Source organism: Chelmon rostratus, chromosome 22 (genome assembly GCF_017976325.1).
Source record: "Chelmon rostratus isolate fCheRos1 chromosome 22, fCheRos1.pri, whole genome shotgun sequence".
NCBI classification, from domain to species: domain Eukaryota; kingdom Metazoa; phylum Chordata; class Actinopteri; order Chaetodontiformes; family Chaetodontidae; genus Chelmon; species Chelmon rostratus.
In genome coordinates, this window is record NC_055679.1 from 18,941,689 (window position 1) to 18,953,055 (window position 11,367).

The window sequence follows — 11,367 nt, forward strand, 5'->3', positions numbered from 1 at the left end:
TTGGTGCGACAGCAAACACTTTGTTAGGAAAAACAAAAGAGGAGAAACTTTATCTGTTCACAGATTCGCTTCTGTGCAGAGCAAACAAAGGAGGTTCATTCCAAGCCAAGTGGAGGGAGGAGAAGCCCCAGAGAGGAACATTAAGAGCACCTCAGGTGAGGAAATGCTCGAGTGATTTCTGAAGACCGAGAGACTCTGCCGACCAAATCGAGTTGGTAGCTCGAATCGCCTCAGAGGGACGACAGCGTTTGAATTTCCTGCCTCGTAGTGACAGCAGGTGAACGGGGACACTTAAAGTCAGCATCACCGCTAATTGCTACGACAAATTAATTGCGTTTGCTGTGACTGCTTCACAATAAAACCTGTGCTTTTAATGTGAAGTGGCTGCAGCAGGAAATGCTAGGTTAGCATTAGCAGTGACTAAATGCAGCTCTGATAAAGCTGTGAACTGTTAACACAGGAACTCAGTCACAGCGGGAACGGCGGACTCCGCCACTTACAATGAAAACTGCTTCAACAGGATCGAGTACGTTCAAAGACTATCGCTGGAAGAATCGTCTTAAAACAGGGTCGAACTCCTGAATAAAAAGTCTTTAAGACAAGTCGACCTCAAGTCATCTGAAGTCAAAGTCAAGTCTTTTATTGGCCAACGTATGAATCAGCAGGCCGCCGCCTTTTGAGTGACAGTCTGGTTTTCCAAATTTCCCTGACTCCACCAGAGCGGGAGGTCGATCTGACGCTGCACTGCTGCCCCTCCGGATGAAGGTCTCAGTTCGTCACCCCTGCAGCTGGCAGGTCAGACAGAACCCCCCGCCCCCCCACAGCTCTCTGATAAACAGACGATGGAATATCTGCTTAAAATCCACCTGGCCGTCTTTAAAGCAGCCTCGGCCGGCGACAGGTCGTCCTCGGAGCCCCTCCTTCAGGTCGATGACGTCATGACGATGCTTGATGTCACTCTCCTGCAGACGCTGTGTGAACAGCAGCGATCGATTCAGAGGAACGAAGCAGCAGCTTCAAGAAGTGAACCTTGTGTCGTCTTTTCTTTTCTTGTCAGTTGTTTTAGCTTTTTGTTTCGTTTCTCTCTTCTTCTTCAGATTCTTTTTTCTCTTCTTTCTTTTCTCCTCCTGTACGAGCTGAAGGCAGCAAAACCACAAATCAGATCAGAGATGAGGAAAGAGATGGAGTGCTGCAGAGAGAGTGTGTGTGTGTGTGTGTGTGTGTGTGTGTGTGTGACAGCTCACTTTACAAATGTAAAACAGATTGCTTCTCGCCTGTCTGTGATAGGTGTATCTCTCTGTCCTGTCGTTTATTCCCTCATTTATCTCCACAGCAGTGTGTGTGTGTGTGTGTGCGCGTGTGTGTTGAAGTATAATAAACATGCAGTAAGTGTCCATTTGTGTGTCACAGCCTTCACATGCAGCCATTTGTCAGGTGTGTGCATGTCATGTTCTCTCGCCATACTGGTGTCATCAAACTGGTTTACAACAGTCAGAGTGTGTGTGTGTGTGTGTGTGTGTGTGTGTGCGTTGCTCTGTGTGACGCTGATTAAAAGTGAGAGGTTTTTGATTGCCTCGACCCTCCATGGAATTATTAGCATAGCGTGCACGTGCTCGCACACACACACACACACACACACACACACTGAAGTAATTGAGCATTTCTCTTCTGTATTACATATAACAGGAGCTCAATGCAGCGCGAACAAACTAACACTTCTCTGTTTACGCTCCCACTTTAAATGTATGCAGATGAAGAGGAGTTAGATGAAGGATCTGGTTTGTGCTTGGAGCTCTCTGTCTTCTCCCAGTGAAGCCTGTCTTAAAAGAAAAGGTGGCAGTTCTTTAAACCAGCAGCTATTATTGGGAAATATTCCATAAATGTACATCTGCTGGTCTTGTATTTGTAGCATCTGATCGTTTTCAGCCACGAAAGGTTTAAAGACAGATAAAGTGAGAATTCATCGGCGGATTGCAGGATCTCATCCATGAAAAGTGCCATGAAGTGAATTCGCCGGTCCACACCCTCGTCTGACTCGACCTGTCTGCCGTCTCCACAGCGGCTCTGCGATCTGACGGCAGAACATTTGCACACAAAAGGGCTGAGCTTCCATCCAGCAGCCGTCTGACAGAGCTGAATAACATACTGCAGACTTTCTCTCACACTTGCTCGGGATTTGTTTGGGCAGGAAAAAGAGCCACTTCACATCCCAATACTTAAGATAACAACATGCCCACATTTACTGTGGCAGCGTTCAATAAATCTGCAGAAATCTGTTGCTGTGCAGTCTGCCTCACTAGTGAGGAAGAACCTGAAAGAAGCGAGGAAGCAGCTCGCAGCCTCAACAGCTCAAAAGCTGCTTTATTCACATGTCGTGTCTTTTTGCCAATGAGCTGATGCAGAGATGAGTTTAGCAGCAGTTAGCATTGGTGATAGCGGCTCAGCTAGCTAGTTTCTCCTGCCGCTGGTCTTCGTGCTTAGCTCGGTCGTTCACGGCTGGCCAATCAGAGAAAGTGCCGCCAGATTGAAAAAACTAGTAGCACCGTGTCTGAAAGCTGCTGCGTCACATCGTGGAAGTCAAACAATAAAACAAAAACAGCCGATAAGTTTCTTTACTCGCTGAAGAGCGAAGGGCAGTAAAAGCAGAGCTGCGTGTCGTCAGGCCACCTGCAGAGGATGACAATGGAAACGTGTACACCTGTCATCACAGGTGAATCAGTGACGTGACTGACGTGTGCCGACTGTACCTGTGGATCAAAGCGAATCAGGAAAGAGTCTAAGTGATGCTGTGACTCAGGTTTTAAACACCTTCCTACCAAAAAACACCTGCTTTTACAGCAGTCTGGGAGCAGAAGGTATATCAACATTAATAATTCACAGACATTGAGCTGACCTACCTTCTATCAATGAACCTTGAAAACAGCATAAAGTTACTCAAGAAGTGCGGCTGAAACCGACCTGGTTTCTCCTTCTCTCAGCTCGTAGTAAAAAGTTGCGTAATCAGCACCAACAGGTATAAAGGCGGCAGTTCGGCGATGTCACCAGTTTACAGTAAAGAGACGAACAAAACAGTGAAATAAACGTCTTAGCAACAAGAAAGGTGACAGATGTGAGAAATGCATTACCTGGATTCAACGATGTCGCTGTATTTGTCCAGTTATGACACCTCCGGCCAGTAGGTGGGGTCGTTCGTCCTATATGATGCATAATACATGTCGATTATTGCCTGTCCTGCATGTGATAAAGACAAAGAGTTTGAGGAAGGAGTTGAGTGCTTCATTGATTGTAATGAATACATGAAACAGGGTATAATAAAGTCCCGGGTCGCTACAGACCCGAGTTTTACATTTCAGGATTAAACATGTCACAGTTCCCCCCCCACGCTGATGTACAGAGAAGAAAACCTTCTTCAGACAATTTTGGGAAACTGAGACAAAAGATTTCCCCAAACTGGAAGAAAAGCAGGACTTGATTAATTATTTGCCACTTTAGCCACGCAGCCCCATTTATCTCCAGTCGTTTGTCATCTGCAGTTATTCCCGCTCGAGTGCACCACTTCCTGAAAGTTTGCATCGAGGAGCGAAGAAGCTACAGGTGTTCATGTTTCTGTGTTTACGGGGTCGCAGGAAACTAAAGCAGACAAACAGACAGTTTGTTCATTATTCTAATTTCCTCCTAATGACTGCATGGTTGATGCATCACCATCTGGCACACACACACACACACACACACACACACACACACACACACACACACACACACACACACACACACACACACTGTGATAATGCAGCCATTGAATCTAATGACAACGCACCACTTGTCGTAATGAGACTCCAGTTTGTTTCACACGAATCCGGAGCAAAGCATGATGGGTAAACTGGCTCGTTGGCGATAATTAGCTTCTCGTCGCCGTGGAAATGACTCGAGTGTTTGTCCGTACGGGCGGTTTACCTCTGAAGGATGGACGCTTTGAGACGAACGACACGCGGTCCCGGTCCAGCGTCTCCTCGGCTCGGCTGAGAGTAAATGTGATGTCGGGTTGCCAGATAGTAAATAAAGAAGCTGCCGGGTTGCCAGGTCATCAGTGAAACTCTCCCTCTGTAAATTGGGTTGTAACTCAGCGCGGTGAATCATGTCAAGTGTGTGTGAGTGTATACGTGGGCGTGTGTGTATGTGTGCGTTAGTGTCGAGCTCAGACAGAGGCACTTGAGCTAAATTGCCCCCCTGGTACCCACAATGCATCTGGAGCTGGCAGGAGCGTCTGAGTGGCTGTCTGTGTGTTTAAGCCTCACGATGCCTCAGTGTAACACGCAGCTGCTTCATTGTGACCCCTCCAGCGTTTCTATGGTAACCGGCGGGGCTGGTGATGGATAAACCGCGGGCTGAGATCACAGTCGGACACGGGTCCTGATGTTACCTTGACAACAGCGACCACACCTGCCACCTGTCAAACAGAGCGAGAGGTTCCTCCAACAGCCGATGACCTCTGTGATCATCGCTTTATCTTTCAGCGAGGCTGTGGCTGAATTTCACTGACGTTAAGAGCTGAAAACTGGACTGAGATACAAACTGACGAGGGGGCGGGACGCAGGTGGAGCTCAGGTGAGAGGAGCGAGGTGAATTTTATCTCTGTATTATTTTAACTGCCTGATTTATTTGCCTCAATCCTGAAATGTTCTGATCCTGGTTCGACCATGTAGAGTAACTTTGTGAACTTTGTGAAGTTTATCATTATTATTATCATTATATCTCAACGAGGCTGTCATGTTATCAATCAATGTGGAAACTGTTTCTCCAGTTGTTACCTCACTGTTTCACTTATTTACATTTTTTACCACATTATCTATTATTTGAACATGATGACTCACTGCCTTCGTCGCTGTATTACTATACGAAGACTTCAGTGGATTACACTGAGATGACACTTACTGAAGATCATTGTGTTAGCTTAGCATTACAGCTACAATTACACCTTTCATACTTTATCTTCTCTCATCACACCAGTTTTATTTCACTGTCACAACTGAACTATCTCGTCACGTCAAGCTTTTCGATTATGATGCAGTTGTTTTGTTGTGTTACTGTCAGACATATTGTCAAAATGACAATTTATATCTCATGATCTCATCTACTAACTCATTATACGTGTCATTTGAAACTGATGTCCACGTCTACAGGGTCTCCGCAGATCATAATCAGATCATCATGTTAACTTTGGATATGAAGATGTTTTCTTAAAATGATCTTTTGCTCGTATTTTCAGCTTTTAAATGTTTATTAGTTTATCCTCACTGTACCAGCGGCCCGTCTGCGGGCCGTCTGGACTGGACTGTTGTTTACTGGTCGTTGCATCTATTAAAAGAAAACTCTGCGTCCACGTCTCTACTCATATTACCGACAGTTATAAAGCGCAGATTCACACGAACAGATCGATGCAAACAAGACACGATCACAACAAACACCAACAGCAGACAAACAACCCTTTTAAAACTGAGACAACATTGAGCGAACTCACCAGTTTTGTCTCTCTGTGATCCACAGATCAATAACACTCGGACAAAAACGGTCTGGAAACATCCACAAAGGTCCAGAAGATCCACTGCAGTAAAGATATTTAGTCCAAAACATGATAATAATCCACAGAAAGATGTTTTCTGCTTTCAAATTGTTTGCTTCTCTTCTGTTTCCCGCCTTTCAGCCACAGGCCGGCGCCATCTTGTCCCCAGTCACTCTGAGGAGTCTCAGGTTTGACTGACAACTCACTTGACCAATCACAAGGCAGTTGCCGAATCAGGCCTAGCAACCAGAGAGACCAATAACAGTCCGAGTTGAACAGAAGGCCATGTGAAGATCAAGCCAATCACAGCTGAGTTTGGATGTGACTGACGCTTTGAAGAGCCAATGTGAATTATTTACAGCTCCAGACAATTCAAATCGAGGATTTCACTTCAAGTTGAGATATTACACAGAGTTCCAGGTGATAAAGATAATAAAAGGCCTTACTATAAAGATACAGAGCCAAAATATAGACAAAGATACCTTTAATATGAATATTGATGGTTAAAATTTAGATTTCATCAATATAAATATAGATATTGATGTTGCATTTTTGGAGAATGTCTGGTTAAATCATTTGAGGAAACATGAAAATATTCAGTTTCTGTGCTGTGGTTGTTATTGATCTTGCACTAGTGTAAGGCTTCTTGCTGTGGCCTCATTGTGTTTTCCACATAATAAGTCTCAGATATAATCGTCTGCAAGCGTCTATTTGCAAAAAAAAAAAAAAAAAAAAAAATCACACACACAAAAATAAAAACTTCTACTTCAGTGTGCTCAGACTTCCTCAGTCAGTGGCAGCAGCTCTTACATTGATTCTGACTGCTGAGGATGAAAGTTAAGAGTGTTGTCTCTAAACCACACATGAGCTCCAGAGGATTCAGCGTTCAGGTGACTTCGGGTTTGTCTTGGATTGGTGTTTTGGCCTAATTTTACTGCACTGGTTAAATAAAAGCTAGTTCCACCTTCAGTTTGTACGTTGTGTTTCATAATCAAACATGGCGTTTGTCACTTTTTATTTACAGGTTTTAAGAAACATTAAGTGATAAATCTGTGGTTTATTTCCATTTCCTCAGAGTCTGTGATGTCGGCGAAATTGGCTCAGATCAGCTCGCTGCGCTCCGCCAGTCAAACACATCAACAACAACAACAACAACGTTGTTTGCTGTTACCGCAGCAACACAGCAAGCGCTCAGTCCCGCTGATCGAAAGGAAGAAATGCTGCAAGAGACCAACGTCCGTGTGCACGAGAGCCGCCTCGGCTACACGAAGCAAGCTGAGAGAGAAGGAACACGTTAATGCTCAGGGTCGTTTTTAACACCGAGGTGACAATGAAGCTAAAGGCCTCACACACACACACACACACGCACACACACACATACACACACACACAGTTCTGTCTTTCCTTCAGGCAGCCAAAGTCACGTTGCCTTTTTGCTTAACCTCTATTATATCCGTGTACGTGCACACACACACACACACACACACACACACACACACACACACACTCAGACACGCACACACTCAACCACACACGCGCTGCCTCGCTCTGAGTGCAGTGGTGAAGGCGTGGGCTGTTTCTTCAGGTTACATCTCTCTGCGAAGATGATGGATGGAGGATATAAAATCCATCTCTGCAGGCCATTTAGAAAAGAAATGAACACAGACACTGAAAGAGATGACGGATAGATAGATAGATAGATAGATAGATAGATAGATAGATAGATAGATAGATAGATAGATAGATAGATAGATAGATAGATGCTCATTTAAATTGCCTGCCTTGAAAAGCAGCATGCTGCCACACTCTGCAGTGAGAACAGGTTTTTATCATAAGGTTTATTATGAGCTTTGTCATATGCTGACCTTTTCCTAACCAGCATGTTCTCCTGAGACGTGAATCTGTTTTTAGAGTCCAGCTCGATCATGTTTGACGAACACGCACAGAAACAAGAGGAGAGAGGAAGAAGCGAGGAAGCAGTTCAGAACATTAAATATAGAAAACTGAACGCTAAAGATAAAATAAAAAAAGCACGACTTCTATTTCAGTCTTTAAATGTAAAAACTGTGTGAAGTTCAAGAGTAATTCTTCAAACAGACGTTTCACCTGTGCTGCTGCTGCGTTTTCATCACCGCCGCGACGTGTCCGAGGCATCGACTGATCTCAGTGTTTTACACGCGGTAAAGATGGCGTCGGCGCACAGGTGAGTCCGCCATGTGACGGCGCAGAGCAGAGAGTCTGACACCTGAGAGGCATCACGTGATGTGTGGAAGTCATCACGCACACCAGCTGTAACACATCGGTGCTGACTTTGTTTCACAGTCTGTGTGTGTGTGTGTGTTAAAGACACGGTGCAGATGTTACCCAAGTGTGTGTGTGTGTGTGTGTGTGTGTGTGTGTGTGTGTGTATGACAGCGAACAGCTCGTGTGGACAGGAAGTGTTACAGTTTGTCTCAGTGTGTCTGTGGAGTAAATAAACATCTGATCACCTGACTCCTTCACTTCACAGGCAGAACTGTGACTGAAGTGTCTTCTCAGGCTTCGTGTGTGTTTCCTTCCACACTGATTGGCTCTCAGCCAGTGATGGAACACGCTCAAGTACTTTACCTGAGTACACATTCCAGGTACTTGTTCTTTATTCGAGTATCTCCATTTTCTGCTACTTTATACTTCTGCTCCACTTACTTCACAAGTTACAGTTTTCCACACATCACTGTCCAATGAAACCATGTATCTCTGAATTTGGTGATTTTTAATGTGAATGTTTGTGATAAACTGAAGGATGAAGTGTTCTTAAAGGTCCAACGTGAAGGATTTAGAGGGATCTATAGGCAGAAGTGGAACATAAAATTCAATATGTTTTCATTACTGCAGAATCACCTGAGAATAAGTTAGTCAGTCAGAGTCCGCCATGTTTCTACAGAAGCCCAGAACGGACAAACCAAACACTGGCTCTGGAGAGCACACTGGATCTTTATTATCAATAAACTGTTGAGCCTCTTGGATCAGATGAAAATGCATCGTCACAAAGCTGAAAACAGGCTGTTTTTCTGAGATACGAGGTTCTCACAGGACAAACACATGATGATCTTACAGAATATGATGCATCGCTGTAGATTAAACCAGCCAACAGGATATAAAGTAGTTCAAATGAGCTCAACCTGAAACATCTGCGGCAGGAATATTAATCCACAAACATCAGAGATGATGAGAAACACTGACAGGAACATTTTACTGATACACCAACACTTATACTTTAAATGCTTTAATAATACTTACGTACTTTTACTTATGCAGTACTTGTTGTACTGGAGTGTTTTCACTGCTTCAGTTAGGATCTGAATTCTTCTTCCATCGCTGCTGTCACGATGAGTGTGAGCTCACAGCTGCTGATTTCACTGTGAGACTCTGATCTGAAGCCTCACCAGGATCCACAGTTCTGCCCGATATTTTCCTCCCATTTCTCTTTTCCCCTCTCTGCCGTCACAAGGTTGAGTGAAACAGCTTCGGGACGTGTCCACATTTTCCACTGAAGCTGAAACCTTTTCAGACTCTCGGCAACCGACAAATCCTTCTGTTTGCGTCCGCTCGCCTCTTTCCGTTGACCTTTTATACGTTCGCGCTGTTTCTAAAATTCAGTCTTAAACCGCGAGGCCTCGTGTGCTGTAGGGTCTGCAGGCTGTGATGCTTTCTTTGCATAAAGCTCCATCCAGACTGGATTCACTTCTTCTCTGGATGGTGAGGCGATTTTAGCTGCACTGGTCAGCGATTTTAATTCCATCCAGAGTGAGTAATTTTTTCACCCTCACCTCAGTAATAATTACAGCTGCAATTACCTGCTGTTCTTGTGTGTGATCTCGCTGCTCCTGCTGTAATTTAAATGGTGTCTGGAGCAGCGTCTTTGTATTTTAATGTGGATCTCTGAGCTGCTCGTCCTCCTGCTTTTTTATCAGCTCAGTGTGAAAATGGAAGATGTGACGAATGTTTGTGATAGACGGAAACATGCTAACACCAACAAACAAGGAGAGCCAGACCTCACAACAGCTCATCAAACATGCTGCTGTGATGTTATTCTCTTTTGAACCATGCTTTTAGTCTATATTTGTTTACATTTGGACAAATTAGCACCATTAAAAGTATGCTGAAGTAGCTATTATCAGTTCCTGTTTGCACTGTAGCCATAGATATACACACAGCTGTCGCTGGACTCCTTTGACGCGGCAGAAAACTTAAAAATGTGAAGATTCTCGGGCAAGTTCTGCAGTGTTTTCTTTACTAATTTCTAGACTGATTTATGGATGTTTATTCTTGGTAGACATCATAAATGATGATAACAGGACGTCTAAGTCCCACTGAATGATGTGAGGTAGTGTTTCATGTCTGTATCTTCAGATTTGATTGAATTACTTTCATGTCTTTCATCAGGGCTGTTTTTCTGATTATTTTAAAAAATGACTGCAATGGGCCTCCCCACCACCAGGGGGCCCTGTCTTGTAGTATTCTTTAGGTGGGGACATTCGCTTATTAAAGGAAAAGCTCAACTCTCGTCCAGTTAAAAGTTTTTTATTATTATTTTTAATCCTGTTTCTATTTCTCTGTAGTTATTCCACCCTTTAGTTTTCACTTGTTGGTTTTAGATCAACATTATTGTTTTTATATTGAATTTGAATAATCTTGTAATTTCTAATCGAAGGATTCGTGTTATTCTCGTTCACTAATGTTTGTTTGCCAACCTTTTGTTGCATTTGTCTTTATCATTTTGACATTCTGCTTTATTTGTTCATCAATAATAAAGTATGTCTCGTCATTCATTGCCATCCACAGATATTAAAATGAGGTGCAGAGAGGTGGGGGCGGTGGGGGTGGTGGTGTTAGTGGTGGTTTGGGTTTGTGGGGCCAGACTGCTCAGAAACAGCCATCTGTATTACAGAGCATATCCTGTAATTTCCCAGTGGCTGAAATGTTGTCTGTAATGATGAGTTAAATTAAATATGAGCACAGCGAGGATTTCATTCCTCGCCTCGGCCTGTAACGTCGATCCCGTCTGAGCGGAGGCATTTCCCGCTGCATACAACCTCAGCGGCTGAAAGTCATTCATTTAGTCAAATTACGATCCAATCAGTAACCTGGTGAGTTCTGCCATCACTTCAGTGCATGAACCAACAGGACGCAGCCTTCCCCGAAGAAAGAGTAATCTACACTAGAGTCGGTGCAGTGAAGCTGCTGATGGATTCACTTCCTCAACAGAAATAAACAACCAATCAGATTTATGGAAAGAATGAAATCAGAAAATAAATGTTGCTTATTTTTTCTGCAGGCGGGAACTCTAAAGTGTCAACAGCCTGCAGGATCCGGAGCCGGGCCGACGGGTTCCTGCTCGAAACTGAGACGTTCCAGCAGCGTGAGGAGGAACCGTTAATGCAGCGAAGGACTGGTCACTACTGCAGAGTGTGTGTGTGTGTGTGTGTGTGTGTGTGCGTGTGTGTGTGTGGGCTGTCAGAGTGAGAGTGAGGGAGACAGATCAGTATTGGATTTTGAGTCGTTTATATTCAGCAGGGGTTCACAGAAACTTACTGCTACAGTACAACACACACACACACACACACACACACACACACACACACACACACAGCCTGCCCGGCTCCTATATATAAATCCATTAGAAGTTATTGTTCGCTGGTGCGTTTCTGCGGCAGCTTTTGCTGAATAAAAACCTGATTCAACTCTGATTCAATTCTAAACTTTACTGTCCCGTGAGCAGGATTTGGTTTGCAGAAACAGTTTGCGCTGAAAACACAATAAAAACA